General features: G+C 42.6%; 1 protein-coding gene across 1 annotated transcript in view; it reads right to left on the bottom strand.

The window, feature by feature from the left end:
* Nucleotides 1-25,275, bottom strand: part of mbnl1 (muscleblind-like splicing regulator 1) — a 746,553-nt gene that overhangs the window by 438,357 nt on the left and 282,921 nt on the right. The gene's annotated exons all lie outside the window — the stretch shown is intronic.

Below are 25,275 nucleotides of genomic sequence, written 5' to 3'. Positions count from 1 at the left end.
GTGCCTTGGATATTAGCATTGATATCCAAGGTTTATATATCAGTGAGCTGGATTTTTTTCACAAAGTAATAGAACTCTAGTCCATTCGCCAGGGATTAACACCGAACTAGCACCATAATTTAGATCGGTTAACCTGTAATAGTTTTCTGTCTTTAATGAAAACACCATGATCTTACACAGTTTAGATCAGAGCTAAGCAATTCTGAAAGCTGTGTTGTATGATTCAGGTGCAAAGCTGCCCAAGTGACCTCCAGGAGTTAATCTAACACCATTTCAGCTTCACATCAGCTTCAACCAGAGCAAAGCAAAGATTTGGAAAGTCCTGTGGACCACTTGAAAACTTCCTGCATTTTATTCTTAATTTTTTCAGTGTGCTTTTTCCTGACCTTCTAGATATCTGTTGGCATCAAGACTTAACCAAGGTTCAAATATCAGTGAGCTTGATTTTTTCACAAAGTAACAGAACTCTAGTCCATTGGCCAGGGATTAACACAGAGCTAGCACTATAATTTAGATCTGTTAGCCCCTCAGAGCTTTCTATCTTAAATAAATAGCTATAATATGACTGCAGTCATGGTGGATTAGACAAGGATACAGTAGATAAAAACTGAAAGAACTGCGGATGTTATAAATCAGAAATTGCTGGAAAAGCTCAGCAGGTTTGGCAGCATCTCTGGAGGGAAATCGGAGTTAATGTTTCAGGTCTAGTGACCCTTCCTCAGACGTTACCTCTGTTCTCTCTCCAAGGATTCAGTAGAATTGGGATCACTACTGGAGTATAAAGGCTAAAACTATCACTCACAATTGTGCTGTGGAAGCATATCATCATTTGTGCACTGTAACCAGGAAAAGTATCCTGCAACTCCCTCACTAAGTAACACTAAGTGTTCTTATACCCCAAGAACTACAGCAGTTCAAGAAAACATCTTGCCATCATCTTCTCAAGGGCAATCAGAGATAGATAATTAATGCTGGTCAGCCAGCAATGTCCACATTCCACCAAAGATCACAAATATCTGGAGTGGAGTGACTAAGTGTTGTTGTAGTTTCACCTCAGTGAGTATCACACTGATCGCTGAGATAAAAGGTTATGGGTTCAAAGTATACCACAAAACTCAAGGGCTCTGAGTGAATTAATGAGGAAAAGCTACACAGTTGGAGTACCCAGAACCTATTCTGCTGGATGAGGCAGACACATTTTTGTGCTATTAAAACCAAGGCACAGAATAATTCCCTGGCAGCATTCTTCCCTCAAACAAAACTGGTTGAGAAACTGCTCACTTTACTTCTCTCTTCCATGTCTTATTGATAGTCTGTGTGTGAGGTACTTACAGATGTGCTGTTGATAGTGAGCAGAGGTGAGGGCGTAGTGGTATTAATGCAGAGACCCAGTGGGCACCTGGGTTTGAATCTTTCCAGGGCAAATGGTGGAATTCGAATTCAAAAAAAAATGTAGAAGCAAGAATCAAATAATAACCATAAAACAATTGTTACGAAAACCCCATCTGATTCCTAAATGTAACTCCAGATCCACAGCAATACGGTTGACTCTAAATGCTCTCGGAAAAGCGCAGCAGATCAGGCAGCATCCAAGGAGCAGGAGAATCCTCATTCCTGAAGAAGGGCTCATGCCCGAAACATTGATTCTCCTGTTCCTTGGATGCTGCCTGACCTGCTGCGCTTTTCCAGCAACACATTTTCAGCTCTGATCTCCAGCATCTGCAGTGCTCACTTTCTCCTCTAAATGCTCTCTGGGCAATTAAGGATGGGTAACAAATGCTGGCATGACCAGTGGCAACCAAATCCTGTGAATGAATGAATGAAAGAAAGTTATGCAGCAAGTTTAAACTTTGTGATAAAAATGAGAAACCAGACCAGTTATCTTTTGTTCAGTTCCTCAATGAGCATAGAGACAGAGTTGTACAGCATAGAAACAGATCCTTTGGTCCAACTTGTCCATGCTGACCAATTATTGTAAATTAGACTAGTCCCATTTGCCAGCACTTGGCCTATATCCCACTAGACCTTGTGTATTTAGCCTACCCATGTCAGGGGAGCAATGTCAGGGGAGGGGTGGATTGCTTATCTTATGAGTGTTCCAGAGGATGGGTGAATTTGAGCTGGATATCAATGTTGAGACCAAGCCTGCCTGAGCAGGGAATGGGACCAACTGGACAATCCTTCTCCAGAAGACTTTCTAAATATATGACTCATTGTCCTATTAAAGAGAGCGGTTGCCCTCCCAGTGATACCAGCCCAATCAAAGGCCTGCCAACCCTAGACCTGAGGCAGTGCTGGGTGAGGTGGGCACCACTGAGGTCATGGTTGAGAGAGCAGGGTGGGGTGGGGTGGAGCGGGATAGACTGCAACGGTGCCTCATCACGGATGTAACATTCTTGCTGGCCTACAGAGTATGAGAAAATCCAGGATTCAAGCAACTGAGGTGGGGAAAGCACTTTATTGGGATTCACATTGACCATAATTCCATAACTGCATGGAGCCTCCAGGTCTGATGGCTCTCCAGTTGACTTCAGAGAAGTCATCTGTTCCGGTAATTTCCCAACCCAGGAAAGTTGTTGCTGGTGGAGACGCAGCTAGTTGCCGTTCCTTTGTTTTCTTGGAATGCAACTCCGCAAAGACACCTTCACCATCATACCTGGAAAATTCATTCCATGTATTCAAAGCACACTACAACAGTAATCTGGAATATCTAAGCATGGACAGATCTGAAAGGAAAAACAACCGATTGTAATGGAGGTTGTGGGATTGCTGAAAAGTCCATCTGCCTCATTATGCCCTCAGAGTCATAGAGTCTTAGAGATGTACAGCATTGAAATAGACCCTTTGGTTCAACTTGTCCATGCTGACCAGATATCCCAATCCAATGTAGTCCCACCTGCCAGCACCCGGCCCATATCCCTCCAAACCCTTCCTATTCATATACCCATCCAAATGCCTTTTCAATGTTGTAATTGTACCAGCCTCCACCACTTCCTCTGGCAGCTCATTCCATACATGTACCATCCACTGCGTGAAAATGTTGCCTCTTAGGTCTCCATTATATCTTTCCCCTCTCAGCCTAATCCTATGCCCTCTAATTCTGGACTCCCCACAACCAGGGAAAAAACATTGTTTATTAACACTATCCATGCCCCTCATGACTTTATAAACCTCTATAAGGTCACCCCTCAGCCTCCAACACTCCAGGGAAAACAGCCCCAGCTTGTTCAGCCTCTCCCTCTAGCTCAAATCCTCCAACCCTGGCAACATCCTTATAAATCATTTCTGAACCCTTTCATGTCTGGGTTGGTTTTCTCCGGATGCTAACTATACCTCTTAAGTGCACGTCCAAATCATTTATATAAATGACACAAAGTAGTGGACCCAGCACCAATCCTTGTGGCACTCCACTGGTCACAGGCCTCCAATCCGAAAAACAATCCTCCATCACCATCCTCTGTCTTCTACCTTTGAGCCATGTCTGTATCCAAATGGCTAGTTCTCCCTGTATTCCATGAGATCTAACCTTTAGGGAAGGAAATCTGTCAAACTTACTGGGTCTGATCTGCATGTGACTGTAGATCACTGCAGTATGGTTAGTTCCTAATGACCCTCTGAAATGGCATGGTTAGAATCAAGACCCAAGACATTCTGCCTCATGAGAGGTTCAAGACAATCAGAGGCCAACAGTTCCAGCCTTCAGTAACTGTGCTGAGGGGATGGTTGGTGCTGGAAGGACGTTAGCATCTCAGGGTCGTGGATAATCCAGGTCGAATGGAAGTAAGCTGATGGGGGATGAAATTTGAGGGTGGGAGTGTTATAGGGTATTAATGAACATCCCTTTTTCTGATGTTATGATAGAGGAAGGTCCTTAATGAAGCAGTTGAAGATACTTGGGCGGGGGAAACTATCCTCAGGATTTCCTGCAGCAGTCCTCCTTTAACCAGGTTTCACCATTGGCCAAAAATTTAACTGGACCATATATATATGATATACACCCTACTAACTATATCTCACTGTTCCTTCACTGTTTTGTGCATCAGAAACCTGGGACTCACTCCATAACAGCATTGTCTTTTTACCAACAGCACACGGACTGGAGCATTTCACAAAAGTGATTGCCTATGAGCTGCTCAAAGGGAACGCTGGCTTGGTCAGCGATGCCCACACGTTGTGAATGAATAAGAAAGATGTGTAAATTAGATGTTATGCTTGAAAACAAATCAAATCCTTTCTACACGTTGAGACAGCTTCTCACTCCTGTGGTGACTGGGATCAGTGCCACGTACTCAGTTCAAACCATAATGTTGGCTGGTGTTCAGATTTCATTTAAACAATTATGTTGTTTTTCTAAAGAATGCTCTGGTGACCCTTGCTGCATTCAAGATAGACCCTGGTACACAGTTGACAGCTCCGGTTTAAGGGGGAAGAGGGATCTAATTATCTGTTTCAACATCCTTGTCTTATCTTGCAGTCTGCTTTTGCTGGAGATCTGACTGAAGCAAAACTAAGTCAGCTTCTAAGATAGTCCTTACTTCAGGTTATGAGAGATCTTTTTGATCTCTGCGTATAGTGTTACCTCTCTTGAGTAGAGATTCTTGTCTCCTGAGGCAGGGCAACTAGGAACAGAAACAATGGGCAATTTGGATGAAAAGGTCATTAACAGTTTCGATTTGATCTGCAATTCTCTCAATTAGCCTGTTCCATTCTCAATTGCCTCTGCCTATATTAGTCACAAGTGAGGTTATTTGATGGCTGATCCTTGATATGCAGGATATTTATATCACACAGATTCCCTGCAATATGGACCAAATTGGCCTGTTGTGTCTTTGTAGGAGCATTTGAAATAGTCACTGGACATTTGCAAAAGAATTGCATAAGAATTCCTCACGACTTTTCTTTGTTGTAAATTTTGCATTAACAGTTTGTTGCTATGTTCCTGATGAGGGAAGTTTTCTAAAACCTTCTGAAAGATTTTGTCAAAGCACTCCTTTTTGGAGAAAATATTGATTCCCATTTTGTGTACTCAGTTAAGGCATCTTTGTTTATAAAGCAACTCCAGTATGATATGTATCATGCATCCATATCATTGGTGACACACCAGAAGATGACATATTTTTGATTCACTCGAGGGACATGGGCTGGCCAACATTTATTACCCATTCCTAGTTGCCTTTGAAATGAATGGCTTGAGAGGCCATTTCAGAGAACAGTTGAGAGACTACCACATTGCTGTGGGTCAGGATTCACATCTAGGCCAGACCAGGATGGTGAGGATGGCCGATTTCCTTCCCTGAAGGACATTAGTGAACCAGATGGGTTTTCCCAACAATCACATGGTTGCATAGTCATCAGTAGATTCTTAATTCCAGATTATTATTGAATTCAAATTCCATCATCTGCCATGATGGGGTTCAAACCCGGGTCCTCAGAACATTAGCTGAGTTTCTGGATTAATAGTCTAGCAATAATACCATGCGACCACCAGTAGAGCAAAATCACTGTGCAGCCTGAGAAGCAGCTGTTTTTCCATGTCATAAAAGACAATCTCAAATTGTTGAGTGGAACCTATTTGCTTTGAAGCATATCATCCAATTTGTGCTTTTTGCATTCATTCACAAGATTTCTGCCTCAACATAGAATATAGAACATTACAGTGCAGTACAGGCCCTTCAGCCCTCAATGTTGCGCTGACCAGTGGAACTAATCTGAAGCCCATTTAACCTTTACTCTTCCATTCTTGTCCATATGCCTATCCAATGACCATTTAAATGCCCTCAAATTTGGCAAGTCTACTACTGTTGCAGGCAGTGTGTTCCATGCCCCTACTACTCTCTGAGTAAAGAAACTACCTCTGACATCTGACCTATATCTATCACCCCTCAATTTAAAGCTATGTCCCCTCGTGCTAGCCATCGCCATCCGAGGAAAAAGTAAACAAGGACATCTACAATGAGGATACCTGAAAAGTTGATATTTGGAATAAGTAGATCTGCAACAAGGATATCCATAACCAGGCCATCTGGCAACTGTGTCCACAGAATCAGTTTGAACAGATAGCTGGACATCCATGTCATCAGATGGCCTCATTGTTAATGCTTGGCTGAGCTCCAAGTTGGTTAATGAACTTAGCTCAGTAGAGATATGTTCATACAATTAAATGTGGACTGTTACATTTGTTTGAGTTACTTTTCATTGTCTTGCAATAATTTATTCTTTCTTTGAAGAAATTTTCTTTCAACACTTGTTGGTTTGTGTTTGCAAAATTGAGTGACATGAAATTGATTAAAGCTTTTGCCATTGATGTTATATATTTTTTAATCATTTCAGAGATGTTTATGTTGCTAACTAAGCTTGCATTTATTGGCCAGTGAAGTATTGTTTGATTGTCATTTTTTCTCCTTGAGATCCTTTTGGCTGATGGCTAATTAATACAGGAATGTCAAGTGCTCATATTTCTGCTGTTGAACTCTAGTTGGTCGATCCTTTTATAAGGCTGTTATACAGTACCACCAGTTCTAATTTAAGAAGCAATGAATGGCAGTTTTTAAGCAATTCCACATATGCCATTGTAATGGTATGGATCATATGTATACTCAAAGTATTATGCATTGACGTGGATGGTGTGGGGGTTGATTTGTCCTGGGGGAGACATGAGTTGCTATGGAGTATATGAGGAAATATTTGGTTTGAGAGGAGGGGGACAGGTTATTTTTATGTCTGGTTATTACTAGGTAGAATTTGGGCAGCACTGTAGCTCAGTAGCCAGCACTGCTGCCTCATAGTGCAATGGACCTAGGTTTAATCCCAGTGTCTGCTTGCACGCTCTTCCTGCTTGTTATTTTGCCGAGTGCTCTGATTTTGTCCCACAGTCGAAAGATGTGCAGGCTAGGTGGGTTAGCCATGGTAAATTGCCCATATTATCCGGGGGTGTTCAGGCTAGGTGGGTTGGCCATGGTAAGTTGCCCACATTATCCAGGGATGTGCAGGCTAGGTGGGTTGGCAATGTCAGATGACGTGTGTGGGGGTAGGATACTCTTGGGAGGGTTGATGCAGACTCAATAGGCTGAATGGACTCTATCGGTACTATAGATTATTTGATCATATTTATGGTTTTCTTATTCATTCACAGAATTTTTGCATTATTAATATTAAGAAAATCAACAGTGAGTACATCTGGAATAAGGACTTCTGCAACATGGTTATCTACAGTCAGGCCACCTGGCAACTGTATCGACAGAGATAGTGATTCACTCTGTGGTTAAATAACTGGCCAACTTCCTATCCTAACAATTGAAGGAAGCCTTTTTCATCGCCTTTTCTAGTAGAGAGTTTTAGATTCTCATAACTCTCTAAGTAAAACATTTGCACTTCACCTCCCTGCTATGATTTTAAATCAATAATGTTTAGTTTTTTGACACACTCTTTGGAGGCAACAGTTTCCCTCTGCTGACTCAATCAGAACCTCTTCTCTTATTTGAAGATCTCCACTAAGCTACCTGCTAGCTTTCTCTGCCTCAAAGAGAACTATCTTAACTGTGCCAATGTCCTCTGAAGTCCTTTAATTCCTGGTAACACTGTATCTTTTCTGAGTATTATATATCTTTCATGCTGTAAGATTCAGTGTTTCCACGGGTGACACAGTGATTCAGTGGTTAGCACTGCTGCCTCACAGTGTCAGGGATCTGGGTTTGATTCCAGCTTGGGTGACTGTCTGTGCAGAGTTGTGCATTCTCCCTGTGTCTGTGTGGGTTTCCTCCCACAATCCAAAGATGTGCAGATTAGTGAATTGGCAATGCTAAATTGCCCATAGTGTTCAGGGATATGCAGGTTAGGTGCATTAGTCAGGGGTAAATGTGAAGTGAAATGGTAGGGGAATGGGTTTGAGTGGGATACTCTTCGGAGGCTCGGTGTGGACCTGTTGGGCCGAAGGGCCTGTTTCCACACCGTAGGAATTCTAAGATGACATAACTCAAGGAAAAGTGTTGAAAATGTGTTGCTGGAAAAGCGCAGCAGGTCAGGCAGCATCCAAGGAACAGGAGAATCGATGTTTCGGGCATCAGCTCTTCTTCAGGAATTCCTGAAGAAGGGCTGATGCCTGAAACGTCGATTCTCCTGTTCCTTGGATGCTGCCTGACCTGCTGCGCTTTTCCAGCAACACATTTTCAACTCTGATCTCCAGCATCTGCAGTCCTCACTTTCTCCTCCTAACTCAAGGAAAAGTCCTCCAAGGAGTTTGGCCAACATTTTGCCTTCAGCTGACACCACAAAAACAAACAACTGATCTTCCTGTTCTTCTCATGAAGAAACATTGCTGGTGGAGACTGCGCACATTGACGTTGACACTGGATTCCATAGCCATCTTCAAAGCCATCATGGTCGGAAATCCAGCCAATTATATTACATTGGCAGCTAACTTTGATTATATTTTGGAGGGCAATTGTAGCATCCCTGCCTGTCAGCCAGTTCTTAGTTCAAGATCATGAGGGGCATAGATAATGTCTTTCCCTCAGGGTGGGGGCATCCAGAACTACAAGGCATGTGTTTAACGTGAGACAGTAAAGATTTAAAAGGGAATTAACAAGAAACCTTTACAGACAGAGGGTGGTTCGTGTATGGGACGAGCTGCCAGAGGAAGTGGTAGAGTCGGACACAATTATTTCATTGAAAAGACATTTAGTGCATAGGTAGGGAAGATTCAGAAGGATATGGGCCAAATGCATGCAAATGGAACTAGTTCAGTTTAGGAAAGCTGGTCGGCATGGATGAGTTGGGCTGAAGGGTCTGTTTCCATGCTGTATGTCTCTATGACTCTAAAGGAAGGTGGGCTCATAATGTGGCCAAACAGGTTGAGCATTAAATTCTAAATCCTTCTAATGCACACCAATGGTAGTCAGTCAGCCATGTGATGGACAGAAGTTGGAGCCTCTGCCATTGATCCTGAGAGCAACATGCATGTAAATCATGTTGTCCTGGCAACTTGGACTATTTTGGCATGGTGTAGAGGTGAGGATGAGGGTCTCAGTTGGTCAAATGGCTGATACGTACGTTTCACAAATAATCATTGCTGCTTCCACAATCCACTGTGGCCTCATCTAACCGTTCCAACACATTCCTAATCTGCTTGCTACAGCGAGCATCATTTCTTGCCCATTTTAATGAACTTTGATCTCCACGCATCCAGATGTGTCTGGGCACAGCACGGGGGAATAGCTCACTCAGAGTTGAGCAACATTCAACACGAACCAAGAAGCACTCAGTTGCAGTGAAAGTCTTCAAAATCTTAAAAGCAATCGGCCATATTCATCCACCAGAGACAATGATCCCTGCTTGATCGTTTCTCTCTCTGCCACAACACTGTGCAGGATTAGAGAGATTAACGAACCAAAGTTGCACATTTATGCTACACTTTGTTATAATTCTCAAAACCAACTGAGAGAAACTCCATTACATACACTAATTGACTTTGACATACAGGAATAAAGAACAAAGTGAAACAAATCATACAAAAATTGAATACTATAAGCAAAAAAAGAACTAATTGTATAGAACTCTCCATTACCTCATCACACTCTTTTACAACCAATGAATTATTTCTAAACATAAACTTAGGAGCAGGAGAAAGGAGTTTGCCCATCAAACTCGCTCCATCATTCAATCTTATCATGGCTGGTTCCCTATCTCAAGACCTCTGTCCACATACTCCTTCCTGGATATCTTTATCCTGTAGAAATCTATACATTCAGTGACTTGGCCTCCCCACCTTTTACAACAGAAAATTCTATAGGTTTGTCACTGCCTGGGTGAAGCATTTTTTTATATCCCTGTCCAAAATGGCCTATTCTGTATGCTGAGACCATGACACCTGATACATTTCAATCAGATGCTCTCTCATTCTTGTAATTTCCAGTAAATACAAGTTCAGTCCATCCTCAAAATGACAAACCTGCCATTCTGAAGAGTCAGTCTGAGTCAGTTTGCTGCATTCTCTCTGTGGTAGGTGATTATTTTCTGATGTACAGAGGTCAAAACTGTACACAATACTCTAGCTGTGGACACATCAAGGATCTGTACAGCTGCAATAAAACATCCTTGCTTCTGTACCCAAACTCTCTTGCAATGATGGCCAACATACCACTTGCCTTCCTAACTGCTGGCTGCACCTTGCTTGCCTACAATGCCTGGTGTACAGGAGATTTCTTTCTAGATTGATATTTTCCAATCTATCATTCTTTAAATAATATTCTGACATTCCATTTTTGTGCAATATGGCATGGTCAACTTCACACTTGTCCATGTTATATTGCATCTGCTATATATTTTCCCACTCAGTCAACTTATCTAAATTAACTTGAAATCTCTTTAGAATCCTTCTCACCATACACAATCTCATCTAGTTTTGTGTCTTCAGCAAACCTGGAAATCTTACATTTCATTCGCTTATCTAAATATTGTGAATACCTAGAGCCCGTGCACTAATCCTTGTAGTCCCATACTTATCATTTCCTTCTGTTCCAAAAACCTCAATTTTTTTCTGACTGTCTATTTCCTGTTTGCTAACCAATTCTCAATACATGCCAGTACATTAGCATCAATGTCATGGTTTGGTTTGAATTTACCCACTAACCTCTTAATGGGATTTTACTAAAAGCTTTCCTAAAATCCAAGTATGTCACATCCACTGGGTCTTCCTGATCTATTCTGCTAGTTACATCCTCAAACATTAATCACAACAGATAATTCAGGTACAGCAGGGTTCCACAAGATCAATGAGATAGAAATTCACTCATGTATTTTCTTTTGTGATGTTGTTTGAGATTTCAATACTGGTGTGGACACCATGGATAACACCACTGATTTTGTTCAAAATAGTGCTAAGGAATCTCTATGTTCACCTGAGAATGTAGATCAGGCTTTGATTTAACATCTCATTTGAAAGGTGTCATTACTGTAAGTGCAGCGCTCCAACGGTTTTGAAGTTTGTGCTGAAGTTCTGGCATGTGACCGCAACCCTTAAGTCAATAAATCTGTCAACTCCTGTCTTTTATCACTGCACCTCAGATGACTATGCCTTCAACTACTTCAGGTGAAATCCTGTCTTTTGTCTCTCTATCTCATCCTTAGATTTTTTATAGAGTCATAGAGATGTACAGCATGGAAACTGACCCTTCGGTCCAACCCGTCCATGCCGATCAGATATCCCAACCCAATCTCGTCCCACCTGCCAGCACATGGCCCATATCCCTCCAAACCCTTCCTATTCATATACCCATCCAAATGCCTCTTAAACATTGTAATTGAACCAGCCTCCATCACTTCCAGTGGTAGCTCATTCCATACATGTACCACCCTCTGTGTGAAAAGGTTGCCCCTTAGGTTTCTTTTATATGTTTTCCCTCTCACCCTAAACCTATGCCCTCTAGTTCTGGACTCCCTGACCCCAGGGAAAAGACTTTGCCTATTTATCCTATCCATGACCCTCATAATTTTGTAAACCTCTATAAGGTCACCCCTCAACCTGTGATGCTCCTGGGAAAACAACCCCAGCCTGTTTAGCCTCTCCCGATAGCTCAAATCCTCCTCAAATCCTGGCAACATCCTTGTAAATCTTTTCTGAACCCTTTCAAGTTTCACAACATCTTTCTGATAGGAAGGACACCAGAATTGCATGCAATAGTCTGACAGTGGCCTAACCAATGTCCTGTACAGCTGCAACATGACCTCCCAACTCCCGTGCTCAATACTCTGACCAATAGAGGAAAGCATACCAAATGCCTTCTTCACTATCCGATCTACATGCGACTTTCAAGATCTGTTTGTTCAGCAACACTCCCTAGGACCTTACCATTAAGTTTTAAAGATCAACTGTTATGAAGTTGAAGGCATGTATTGTACCTTTAAGAGAGAGTGAAAGCAGTTTCACACTGAGAGCTTACAAGCACCTGTCAAGCAGAGAAAGTGAGGACTGCAGATGCTGGAGATCTGAGTCATGAGTGTGGCGCTGGAAAAGCACAGTAGGTCAGGCAGTCATCAAGATTCCTGATGAAAGGCTTATGCCCGAAATGTTGATTCTCCTGCTCCTTGGATGCTGTCTGACCGGCTGTGCTTTTCCAGCACCACACTCTCGACAAGCACCTGTCATGTGACTGACTAGCAGTCTCAGAGTATACTGGAAAATTGAAAATATGTAACACTTGGCTGTGAAACAAGCACCTGAGTTTTGGTTGTTATGTTGACAACCGTTTGAATGTAACCAATCAATTTAAATATATTCCAGATGAAGTGGTAGAGGCTGGTACAAATGCAGCATTTGAAAGGCAGTTGGATGGGTATATGAGAGGAAGGGTTTAGAGATATATGGGCCAAGTGTAGCAAATGGTACTCGATTAGGTTAGAATGTCTGGTCGGCATGGTTGAGTTGGACCGAAGGGTCTGTTTCCACGCTGTATATCTCTATGACTCTATGACTATGTCCCAAGATACTAAAACCCAATTGATTTTGAATATACTGTTTTGCCAACATCAAACCAATGAGATGATCCGATGTTTGGGTATAAAGAAGCAGGCATTTTGAGAGTTAGCCAGAGAATAACTGCTTTCTTGAGAGAAATTGCCATTTAAAACACTCTCTATCAAGACTATCTTTTCGTATGAAACATCTTTGCAATAAAAGCAGAAGTTGACCCAGGGAGATCTTCAGTCTGAAGAAGGAGGACACTGGAGATGACATCTGCAGTCTGATTTTGAAAATTAAGTTGATGTAATTTTAACATGGGTGATTATTGGAACACTATATTATGGTAGAGTTGGTGGTAGGTAACAAACCTTTAAGAGAAAAGACGCTTAGAGTTGTAAATAGTTGTTGTTTAATGGTCACTTTTAGAGCTAAAGAATAAATTGACTTTTTTTCTTCGAATAGTGGAATTTGGGAGTTCTCTGTCACTCGTACTTTATCAGATTATGAGGCAAGGTGAACTGTTCTGGGTGTTTGGTTTAATTAACAGAAAGGTTCACTGACATGTCATAACACAGTCTGGATTTTGGTCTCCATCTGGCCTGGTGTAACATTTTGTTTGATAATGCTCTTGTGAGACACAGACCTAATTTATTCAGTTTGTTATCACAGGAGACCAATCTTTAAACATCCCTCATAACTCCTGCAGTATAGTTGCAGCTGCTGGCCCATTTGGGACGTAGTTAAACACTATCGACATAACAGACAATTGACATTTCCAATCCAAGATGGTAGTGTATGTAAAATATGTGTATACTATATATTAAACATATATTTTAGATATAAAGCTGGGCTCAGGGAACACTTAAATATATACAGTATCATGTGCAGAGTAATAATAGTTATACTATTGAGTTTTCTTCATTAATCAATATATTTCCAAAAAGGAAAATCAAGAATGACAAACCTAAAACTAATGTTTATTGTAGAACAGCTTACAATGAACAATGAACAATCCCACTCCCTTCCCTATCAAACATGCATAAAGTAATATTTTAGATGTGAATTACAAGGAAGAGAATACAGAGTGTTGTCCATAACACTGGCAACTATTTGTCATCATCATTTAGTTTTAAAACTAGCTTTCAATGACAGTTGCTGATAATTCTTTCTTCTGTACAAGATAAAGAACAAAGAACAGTCCAGTATAGGCCTTTTGGCCCATCAGGATAGCCCTGACATATGATGTCTTTCTAAACTAAAAACCTTTTGCCACTACATGGTCTGTATCTCTCTATTCTGTGCCAAATCATGTTTCTGTAAAGATGCCTCTTAAACATTGCTATTGTATCTGCTTCTGCCATCTCCTCTGGCAGCACATTCCAGGTGCTTATCACCTTCTGTGTAAAAAACTTGCCTCTTATGTCTCCTTTAAACTTATCCCCTTTTACTTTAAACCTTTGTCCCCTAACAATTACTAAGTGCAAACCAAAAGAGCTGTGGATGCTGTAAGTCAGAAACAAAAACAGAAGTTCCTCAGTTCTGAGGAAGGGTCCACTGGACCTGAAACATTAACTTTGATTTCTCTTCACAGCTCCTCCTGAACTTTTCCAGCAACTTCTGTTTTTGTCCCCTAATAATTGACATTTCTACCTTGGAAAGAAGACCCCAACTATCCATTCTACGCATCTCTCTTAAAATGTTATAAATCTTTGTTGCCCCTCAGCCTCAGATGTGAAAACAAATCAAGATTGTCTGATCTCTCCTCATAGCAATACTCTCCAAATCAGGCAAGATCCTGGAAAACTGTTTCTGTGCCCTTTGCAAAGCCTCCATGTCCTTCTGGTAGTGTGGTGACCAGAACTCTACACAAGATTCCACATGTGGCCTCACTAAAGTTCTACACAGCTGCAACATGACTTGCTAATTTTTATGCTCCATGCTCACCCCGTTGAAGGCAAGCTTGCTATATGCCTTCTTGTCCACCTCATCCACTTGCGGCTGGAAAGCTAGCACAGCAACTCACATGCTTTTTTCTTTGTATTGGTAGTCTATTGAAAAATAGCAATGCAATGAGTCTAACTTACTAAATGTGTCAACACTGGTAGCATGTTTTTGCTTGCTCCTCATCTTCCTCCTCAGAATCTGCCACCATTGTAACTGCGCCCTCATCCATGGTGCAACAGAAGGTCCATCAATCATGAGAAGCCATTCTTCTTCTGCTCACTCTAATTTTGAGCAGAGTGTGGCATTGGGCTCATTTTCTGCGATGTTTATAGTGAAGGTCTTAAAGAGTCATACAGTATGGAAACAGGCCCTTCGGCCCCACTCGTCATGCTGACCAAGTTTTCTAAGCCAAACTAGTTGCTTTCATTTGGCCCAGAGCCCTCTAAACCTTTCCTATCTATTTAACTGTCAAAATGTCTTTTAAATGCTGCACTTGTGCTCGCCTCCACCACTTCCTCTGGCAGCTCGTTCCATAAATGCACCACAATTTTTGTGAATAAGTTGCCTCCCAGGTCCTTTTTAAATCTTTCCCCTCCCACCTTAAATCTATGTCCTCTAGTTTTGGATCCCCCTACCCTGGAGAAAAGGCCTGGGTTGTGCATCTAATTTATGTCCCTTATGATTTTATAAACCTCTGTAAGGTAAGCCCTCATCCTCCTCCGCTCCAGTGAAAAAGGTCAAAGAATATCTCTCCTTATAACTTAAATCCTCCAGTCTCAGTAACATCCTGGTAAATCTTCTTTTGTACCCTTTCCAGTTTAATAACATCCTTCCTGAGCACAGTGACCTGAGTTTACATCATACTCCAAATGTGGCCTTACCAATGGCTTGTACAGCCACAACATGATGTCCCAACTCCTGTTACCATCAACTTCAAACAAATTACATACCTGCTGCAATTCTGGGTTGTTTCCTGATTTATCACATCCCTAGCTTTCTTCAGATTGGTCATTGCTTGAAGCAGGTCTACAGGATTCCAAGCAGGCAATGTTCTTACATGCAAGCATCTTCTGGTAAAAGCATTGCAAACTTTTAATTAGTCGATTGGCTCAGTAATTAAAGCTGAATTGCATGGGAGGTAAAAGTCACGTGACTTTTAGTCATTAGGATAGGCTGAGTAATTGCCCAGGAGTGATCTGGTACCGCATTTCTGGAATTCCATTCAGTAAGCTAGCTGCTGACTCATGGAGTAAAAATCATTGATACCACCCAGACATGTTGGTTTTCTTCATGGCTGACCAGAAAATGGTGGACTTGGTTTAAGAGTCTTAGCTTTTTGAACTTGCTGATGAGTAACAAGCCACGATTTTTTGGTTCTAGGGCATTTTTTTTATAATTCATTCACAGGGTGAAGGTATCACTGGCTAGGCCAGCAATTTTTGCCTAGATGGCAGTCAACAACACTGCTGTGGATCTGGAGCCACAAGTAGACCAGCAGTTTCCTTCTGTAAAGGGCATCAGTGAGCCAGATGGTGTTTTCCCCCAACAATCCACAATGTATTCATGGCCATCATTAAACTCTTAATCCCAAGTCTTGTCAAGTTCAAATTCCAATCATCTGCCATGGTGCCCTGGTCGCTAGTTTAACAGTCCAATGATAATACCACTAGACCATTGTCTCCCCTTTGCAGTACCAAGCAATGACATCTGATCAGTTGGTTGCCATCACTAACTGCACCAATATCCTGGGGGGTAGGTTTGCTAGCACTCTTCAGGGGGGTTTAAACTAATTTGGCAGGGGGATGGGATCTGGACTTGTAGTCCAGCAAGTAAGCTAGCAGTGTGTCAGGATGCCCAAGACTGTAGGGAGGCTGTGGAGAAGGTAGCACTGACAGGGACTACTTGCGGACACAGAGATGGGCTCAAGTGCGTATACTTCAACGCAAGGAGTATCAGAAATAAGGTGGGTGAACTTAAGGCGTGGATCGGTACCTGGGACCACGATGTTGTGGCCATCACAGAAACATGGATAGATGAGGGACAGGAATGGCTATTGGAGGTTCCTGGTTACAGATGTTTCAGTAAGATTAGGGAGGGTGGTAAAAAAGGAGAGGGGGTGGCATTGCTAATTAGAAATGGTATAACGGCTGCAGATAGGAAGTTTGAGGGGGATCTGCCTCTGGAGGTAGTATGGGCTGAAGTCAGAAATAGGAAAGGTGCAGTCACCTTGTTGGGTGTTTATTATAGGCCCCCCAATAGCAGCAGAGATGTGGAGAAACAGATTGGGAAACAGATTTTGGAAAGGTGCAGAAGCCACAGGGTCGTAGTCATGGGCGACTTCAACTTCCCAAATATTGATTGGAAGTTCTTTAGATCAAGTAGATTGGATGGGGCGGTGTTTGTGCAGTGTGTCCAGGAAGCTTTTCTAACGCAGTATGTAGAGTGCCCAACCAGAGGGGAGGCCATATTGGATTTGGTACTCGGTAATGAACCGGGACAAGTGGTGGGCTTGTTAGTGGGTGAACATTTTGGTGATGGTGACCACAATTCTGTGACTTTCACCTTGGTTATGGAGAGAGATAGGTGCGCACAACAAGGAAGATTTTACAATTGGGGGAAGGGAAATTACGATGCTGTAAGACAGGATTTGAGGAGCATACGTTGGGAGCATAGGCTGTCAGGGAAGGATGTGGTGGAAATGTGGAACTTTTTCAAGGAGCAGATACGACGTGTCCTTGATATGTATGTACCTATCAGGCAGGAAAGAAATGGTCGTGTGAGGGAGCCTTGGTTGACGAGGGAGGTTGAATGTCTAGTAAAGAGGAAGAAGGAGGCTTACATAAGGTTGAGGAAACAGGGTTCAGACAGAGCAGTGGAGGGATACAGGATAGCCAGAAGGGACCTGAAGAAAGGGATTAGGAGAGCTAAGAGAGGGCATGAAAAATCCTTGGCGGACAGGATCAAGGATAACCCCAAGGCATTCTATGTGTATGTGAGAAACCTGAGAATGACGAGAACGAGGGTAGGTCCGATCAAGGACAGTAGTGGGAGACTGTGTATTGAGTCAGAAGAGATAGGAGAGGTCTTGAACAAGTACTTCTCTTCAGTATTTACGAACGAGAGGGACCGTATTGTTGAAGAGGAGAGTGTGAAACGGACTGATAAGCTAGAAGAGATACCTGTTAGGAAGGAAGATGTGTTGGACATTTTGAACAACTTGAGGATAGACAAGTCCCCCGGGCCTGACGGGATATATCCTAGGATTATGTGGGAAGCAAGAGAGGAAATTGCAGTACCGTTGGCAATGATCTTCTCGTCTTCACTGGCAACGGGGGTGGTACCAGGGGACTGGAGAGTAGCGAATGTTGTGCCCCTGTTCAAAAAAGGGAATAGGGATAACCCCGGGAATTACAGGCCAGTTAGTCTTACTTCTGTGGTAGGCAAAGTAATGGAAAGGGTACTGAGGGATAGGATTTACGAGTATCTGGAAAGACACTGCTTGATTAGGGACAGCCAGCACGGATTTGTGAAGGGTAGGTCTTGCCTTACAAGTCTTATTGAATTCTTCGAGGAGGTGACCAAGCATGTGGATGAGGGTAGAGCAGTGGATGTAGTCTACATGGATTTAGTAAGGCATTTGATAAGGTTCCCCATGGTAGGCTTATGCGGAAAGTCAGGAGACATGGGATAGAGGGAAATTTGGCCAATTGGATAGAAAACTGGCTAACCGGTCGAAGGCAGAGAGTGGTGGTAGATGGTAAATATTCAGCCTGGAGCCCAGTTACAAGTGGAGTTCCGCAGGGTTCAGTTCTGGGTCCTCTGCTGTTTGTAATTTTTATTAGTGACTTAGATGAGGGAGTCGAAGGGTGGGTCAGTAAATTTGCAGATGATACGAAGATAGGTGGAGTTGTGGACAGTGAGGAGGGCTGTTGTCGGCTGCAGAGGGACTTAGATATGATGCAGAGCTGGGCTGAGGAGTGGCAGATGGAGTTCAACCCTGCCAAGTGTGAGGTTGTCCATTTTGGAAGAACAAATAAGAATGTGGAATACAGGGTTAATGGTAGGGTTCTTAGTCAGGTGGAGGAACAGAGGGATCTTGGGGTCTATGTACATAGATCTTTGAAGGTTGCCACTCAGGTGGATAGAGTTTGTAAGAAGGCCTATGGAGTATTATCGTTCATTAGCAGAGGGATTGAATTCAAGAGTCGTGAAGTGATGTTGCAGCTGTACAGGACTTTGGTTAGGCCACAGTTGGAGTACTGTGTGCAGTTCTGGTCGCCTCACTTTAGGAAAGATGTGGAAGCTTTGGAGAGGGTGCAGAGAAGATTTACCAGGATGTTGCCTGGAATGGAGAGTAGGTCGTACGAGGATAGGTTGAGAGTTCTCGGCCTTTTCTCGTTGGAACGGCGAAGGATGAGGGGTGACTTGATAGAGGTTTATAAGATGATCAGAGGAATAGATAGAGTAGACAGTCAGAAACTTTTTCCCCGGGTACAACAGAGTGTTTCAAGGGGACATAAATTTAAGGTGAAGGGTGGAAGGTATAGGGGAGATGTCAGGGGTGGGTTCTTTACCCAGAGAGTGGTGGGGGCATGGAATGCGCTGCCCGTGGGAGTGGTAGAGTCAGAATCATTGGCGACCTTTAAGCGGCATTTGGATAGGTACATGGATGGGTGCTTAATCTAGGTTAGAAGTTCGGCACAACATCGTGGGCCGAAGGGCCTGTTCTGTGCTGTATTGTTCTATGTTCTATGTTCTATGTTCTTAGCACGGTAGGTTCTATCTGGTGTGCATTTATAGCAGAGGGCAGGTTGTCTGTACTAAAGCTACCAATGGGATTACATTCTTGAATAAATTCTTCAATATGCTCAATGCAGTCATCCCAGATTTGAAGTGCATGCAGTTGAGCCTTCAACACTTAGCTGTTTGTAGACAGGCTTAATGTAGTGATTTCAACAATGAAAACCTTTGACAATATCCAATTTCTTTGCAGAGCTTTCACCTTTGCCACAAAATCTTCTTTTATTAATGCTGTGCTTTATGTATAGCAGCATACCAAGTGAAAAGCATGTTCTCCAATCCTGGTGTTTTGCAAATTGCATCTTTTTGTCCACTCTTCCTTAACTTTATTTCAGCATCCCTTATTCAAATACCTGGTGTATCATGTTTGACATTGAGTTCACCTTGAATTTCTTTGCTTGTTCTTCCTTCAAGTGTCCTCAATGTACTGTACTTGGTTTCAAAGAAGTTACGTTCTCTCACACTTGCTACAGTTAGCCATAATTTCCACAACAGCCATCACCAATGCACGTGCTTTCAAAGTTAACAAAGGACAGAATTTCTATAGCCACAGATATGTAATCCCTTTTGAAAAACTAATTAATGAAGGCCACTTATACTCACGTGCCTTAAGTGCAGATTGATAGGATTAGTGTATTTTTTTATTGAAAACATATAGTGCTGAAAATATTGAAAAATACAGGTTTTTCCAAGAGAAGACATTGCGGCGGGAACAAAAAACCATTTGTTGACTCATCAGATTATTCTTTTCTATTGAAGTCAAGATAGTGTGGTGAAAATGACAAAGGCAGAGTGAGTAATCTATCAGGACTTCACTGTATATTGTCTTTATTTCTTCTGATAAAGGCAGGATAAAGACTTATGTTTGCGGGATCGAAATAAGTCCAAAAATGTGCGGGTTATATGGATTGGGGTAGGGATTGCGTCTGGATGAGGTGCTCTTGGGAGGGTTGGTGTGGACTCGATGGGCTGAATGGCCTGCTTCCACACTGTAGGGATTCTCTGATTATACAATTCTATGAAGTAGACTGCACTTTATGTGCTTTCATTAATATGGAAAATATGAAATAGGAACTTCTGACTCCAGATGCAGTCTCAATAAAACACTGGAATTTTGGGCAACACCTCCATATTTTTGTACTCAAGACCCCTTGCAATAAAGGCCAAATGTTCCAGATCAGGGACTCTGATTGAAAACAAGAAATGCAGGATATCAGAGGCAGGTTCTTTACACAGAGAATGGTGGGTGCATGGAATGCACTGCCAGCAATGGTGGTGGAGTCAGATACATTAGGCAGAAGTGAGGACTGCAGATGCTGGAAACCAGGTTTTAGATTAGAGTGGTGCTGGAAAAGCACAGCAGATCAGGTAGCATCCGAGGAGCAGGAAAATCGACGTTTCGGGCAAAAGCCCTTCATCAGGAATGGAAGCAGGGAGCCTCCAGGGTGGAGAGATTAGGGGAGTTGTGGGGGGGGGAGGTGGGGCTGGGGAGAAAGTAGCAAAGAGTACAGTAGGTGAATGGGGGTAGGGATGGAGGCGATAGGTCAGAGGGGAGGGTGGACCAGATAGGTGGGCAGGGAGATTGGCAGGTAGGACGGGTCATGAGGACAGTGCTGAGCTGGAAATGGGGAAGGTGGGGGTAGGGGAAATGAAGGAACTGGTGAAGTCCACACTGATGCCCTGGGGTTGAAGTGTTCCAAGGCAGAAGATTTTCCTGCTCCCCAGATGCTGCCTGACCTGCTGTGCTTTTCCAGCACCACTCTAATCTAAAATCAGATACATTAGGGACATTTAAGCGACTCTTGGATAGGCACATGGATGATCGTAAAATATAGGGTATGTAGGTTAACGTGATCTTAGATTAGAATAGAGGGCTGAAGGGCCTGAATAGTGCTGTACTGTTCTATGTCCTATCACAGTGGGTTAGATAGCATCCATGGAGATACAGCAAGCTAACGTTTTGAGTCTCAATGACTCTTCATTCGAACTAGGATTGCCTCACTACCTTTTATGCAAACCTACCATGCTCAAAAGTGCTGTCACATTTTCTCAACATAACAAGGGTGATTGCACTTTGAAATATTCCAGAATTGTTCACTGTGGAATGTTTGAAAGTTAGTACAAACATTACCTAAATGTTGACATTTCTATCTCTCCTATTCAATGCTAAGAATTCATAATGCCAAAGGGATAGTTCTTTCACTCCAACAACAAATCAAAAGCTTTGATTTGAACGAAATCTTTGTAATTACATTTAACAGTAAAAGCATAAAATTGCCATCATCTTATGAGATCACAGGGCTGCTTGCTCATTAGAGGGAGAGAAATGGTTGTTGTTGGTTTAACGTGAGGGTCACCACACCTCAGGCAAGGGGAGAGGTTGAGAAGGAGAATTCTTGCTCATCTGGTGCAGGAGTTAAACCTATACCGCTGGCATTACTGTGCACTATACACCAGCTGTCCAGCCAACTGAGCTAACTGACAGCTAGTTGGTTTGCAATGCAAAGTAATGCAATGTCACCTTTCATATCTGCTGTTATACTGAGCCCAATCTGCACATTTTCTGTGGAAATGGTACTATTCCTATTGAGCTTTTTATGTCCCAGCCAACAATTATCATCAAACAAGCATTGAAAATAAATTAGCTCTTTATGTATTCTAACCAAGGCTGGAGGAGTGCAGTATTGCTCTAGTCCCACTACTCCACAGCTCACAATTTAAAATAAAATACATTTTTCCAGTTACAAAGATGGCCAATTAAAAACCTTGTCTATATCAGGTTTGAAATGTCAAGATCTACCAAGCAGGTTTCATAATAATTACACTATAGGTTTATTATCAAAATAAAATTTATTTATAAAGATGCAATAACATACACTATCAATAAATTAGAATTAAGGGGTTGGTTATCTCAGTTTACCAGTTTGCAATGCATAACGATACCAACAGATTCAATTCCACACTCATTGAGATGACCATGAGGACTCTCATTCTCAATGTTTCACCTTGCATCACGTTTCATGGGCTTCGGCTTAAACCACCATCTGTCTTCACTCTCTCTAATACAAGAGCAGCCCCATGTTCTGGAAGGGCTAGCGTGACTTTTATTTATTTATTTGTTTTGTGGGATGAGGGCGTCGCTGGCTGGGCCAGCATTTATTGCCTGTCCCTAGTTGCCCTTGAGAAGTTGGTGGTGAGCTGCCATCTTGAACTGCTACAGTCCACTTGTTGAAGGTTGACACACAATACGTTTATGGAGGGAATTCCAGGATTTTGACCCAGCGACAGTGATGGAACGATGATATGTTTCCAGGTCAGGGATGATGAGTGACTTGGAGGGGAACCTAAAGGTGATGGTGTTTCGACCTATAAATGGCTATCTCTCTAAATATCCCCATAACATTTATGCAAGCACACTTGTACATTTCAGGGAAAGAGAAGTGAAAAAAGATTTCCCTAAAGTCATTGGTCTTTGTGAAAAAAAGAGACTTTAACCAAGGAATTATTCTTAATGGAAAAAGCATAAAGTGTGGAATGTCCTGGAGTCTGTTGCTTTGACAAAGGGTCAGTTAGACTCGAAACGTCAGCTCTTTTCTCGCCTTACAGATGCTGCCAGACCTGCTGAGAGTTTCCAGCATTTTCTCTTTTGGTTTCTGTTGCTCTGACATTTGGAGACATCTGGGAGAAAGTGAGAACTGCAGATGCTGCAGATCAGAGTAGAGAGTGTGGGGCTGGAAAAGCACAGCAGGTCAGGCAACACCTAAGGAGCAGGAGAATCGACATTTCAAGCATAAACTCTTAATCAGGTATAAGGCTTGTGGGCCACGGAGGCTGAGAGAAAAATGGAAGGAGGGTGGGGTTGGGGGAAGGTAACTGAGAATGCGATAGGGAAATGGAGGTGGGGATGAAGGTGATAGGTCGGAGAGCAGGGTGGAGCGGATAGGTGGAAAAGAAGATTAGATTAGATTACTTACAGTGTGGAAACAGGCCCTTCAGCCCAACATGTCCACACCGACCCACTGAAAAGCAACCCACCCAGACCCATTCCCCTACACCTAAAACTATGGGCAATTTAGCATGGCCAATTCACCTAACCTGCACATTTTTGGACTGTGGGAGGAAATCCACGCAGACATGGGGAGAATGTGCAAACTCCACACAAACAGTTGCCTGAGGCGGGAATTGAACCGGGATCTCTGGCGCTGTGAGGCTACAGTGCTAACCACTGTGCCACCATGCCATCCAAGATGAACAGATAGGACAAGTCAAGAGAGTGGTGCCAAGTTGGAAGGTTGGGAATCCTGAGTGTTGAGGTAGGAACGTGAACATTTGTTGTACTTACAGTTTTTGATGTCAGATATGGTGTAGAAAAATCATTTTGTTCAGTGTGTGGATTCTTCTGAGGATGTAAAGGAGCAGAGTTCAGGGACATGTGGTCAAGTCATTGATCACATTTGTCTCTGGAATGTTTCAGGCACAGCCTTCTCAGGAAATACAATATTACATTGATCCACCAATCAGTGGAACAAATGCATTTCATCCTTCATCAACAAGAGGGTCTTCTTTACAAGATTGGGAGAGATGAGCTGGGCAGTACTTCCTTGCAGGAGTTTTGTCCTCAACTAATTGCAGACACCAAGGCATTTTCTCCAAACCAGTCACTGTTTGAAAACCCTGGTGGAGGCCAATGGGAAAGTAAGCTCTCATCTCCAATCATACGGTTTCCATAGAAACCTTATTTCAACCTTTCAATCACCGCCTTCAGGTATTCCTCCTGAACTTGAAATAAATCAATTTTTCTGAAAGACTTCCAAACTTAAGTTCTCCAGGAGGAATGTGAAGGGTTTCTGTAACATATCACACTACTGCTTGTGAGTTCTTGCTGTGTATGAAAGTAGCTGCCCTGTTACAACACAGGCATACTTGAGAAACACTTCATTGTTTGTGAAGCATTTTGGGATGTGATGAAAAGCATAAATTAAAGCTTTTCTTTCATTATCATTGTCATCTTCAAGATAGAAGTACCCGTGGTTGCCATGGCAACTCCTACTGATTGACCATGATTTATCTCGTGGTTCACAAACGTGTGGAGCACTTTTCAGTGGGTTAACCTAGGAAACACATTTCCCAAAGACAGAGCTCTGCGAAGATTTCTCAAGGGGAGCTGCTATAGGCTGCTGTCAGTGAAAGAGTGAGAAACCTATATACCAATGGGCATGTTCTCTGCTGCTCTCAGTTAGCAACTTTGATGTTCAAGTTCATCAAAATAAGACTCAAAACTAAAAACAGACAGTTATTGATTTAGCTGAGCCAACCATGCTACAAATTAACGCAATGCCAGTGACTGTCAGGTCTGCTATCCTCCTCTTACATATCGTGAAATAAATCAATGCCTCTCCAGCACAGTCACCTGGCACTATAGTATTTCACTTCAAATCCCCCGGCAGACACATGCCAGTCTGTCAGCCTTTATTGTGGAACCAGCGCACCAGATTTTGACAATGACAAACATTTACCCACATTGAACAATTGCAAATTGCTGAGTCTAATCAAGTGTAATTTATATTTTGTTTCCTGGAGCTTTGCTTGTGCAGTTTACAATGTCATTGCAACCACTTGAAATCACACTTTATTCAAATACAACAACTTCCATTAACATAAGATCTATAACAGAATCCCTACAGCATGGGTGCAGGCCCTTTGGCCCATCGAATCTACATCAATTTGCTGAAGAGCATCCCACCCAAACCCTACATTTCCTCTCACTAACCCCCCACCATGCAACTATGGGCAATTTAGCATGACCAATTCACCTAAACTGCACATCTTTGTGACTGTGGGAGGAAACCAGAGTACCTGGAGGAAACTAATGGGGAGTATGTGAAAACTCCTCACAGCAAGTGCCTGAGGATGGGATCAAACCTGGGTCCCCACTATTGTGAGGTAGCAGTGTCGCGCACTGAGCCATCATGCCACCTCAAAAAATGGACTAAAGCAGTAAAATGTTATATTGTACTTGAGGTAATATCAGGTGACAGCCCAATATATTTTACCAGACTAGTTAGCTGTGGAAG

The sequence above is a fragment of the Chiloscyllium punctatum genome, chromosome 6 (genome assembly GCF_047496795.1).
Source record: "Chiloscyllium punctatum isolate Juve2018m chromosome 6, sChiPun1.3, whole genome shotgun sequence".
NCBI classification, from domain to species: domain Eukaryota; kingdom Metazoa; phylum Chordata; class Chondrichthyes; order Orectolobiformes; family Hemiscylliidae; genus Chiloscyllium; species Chiloscyllium punctatum.
Note: the sequence above shows the minus strand (reverse complement) of the source record. Positions and strands in the feature narration are given on the sequence as shown.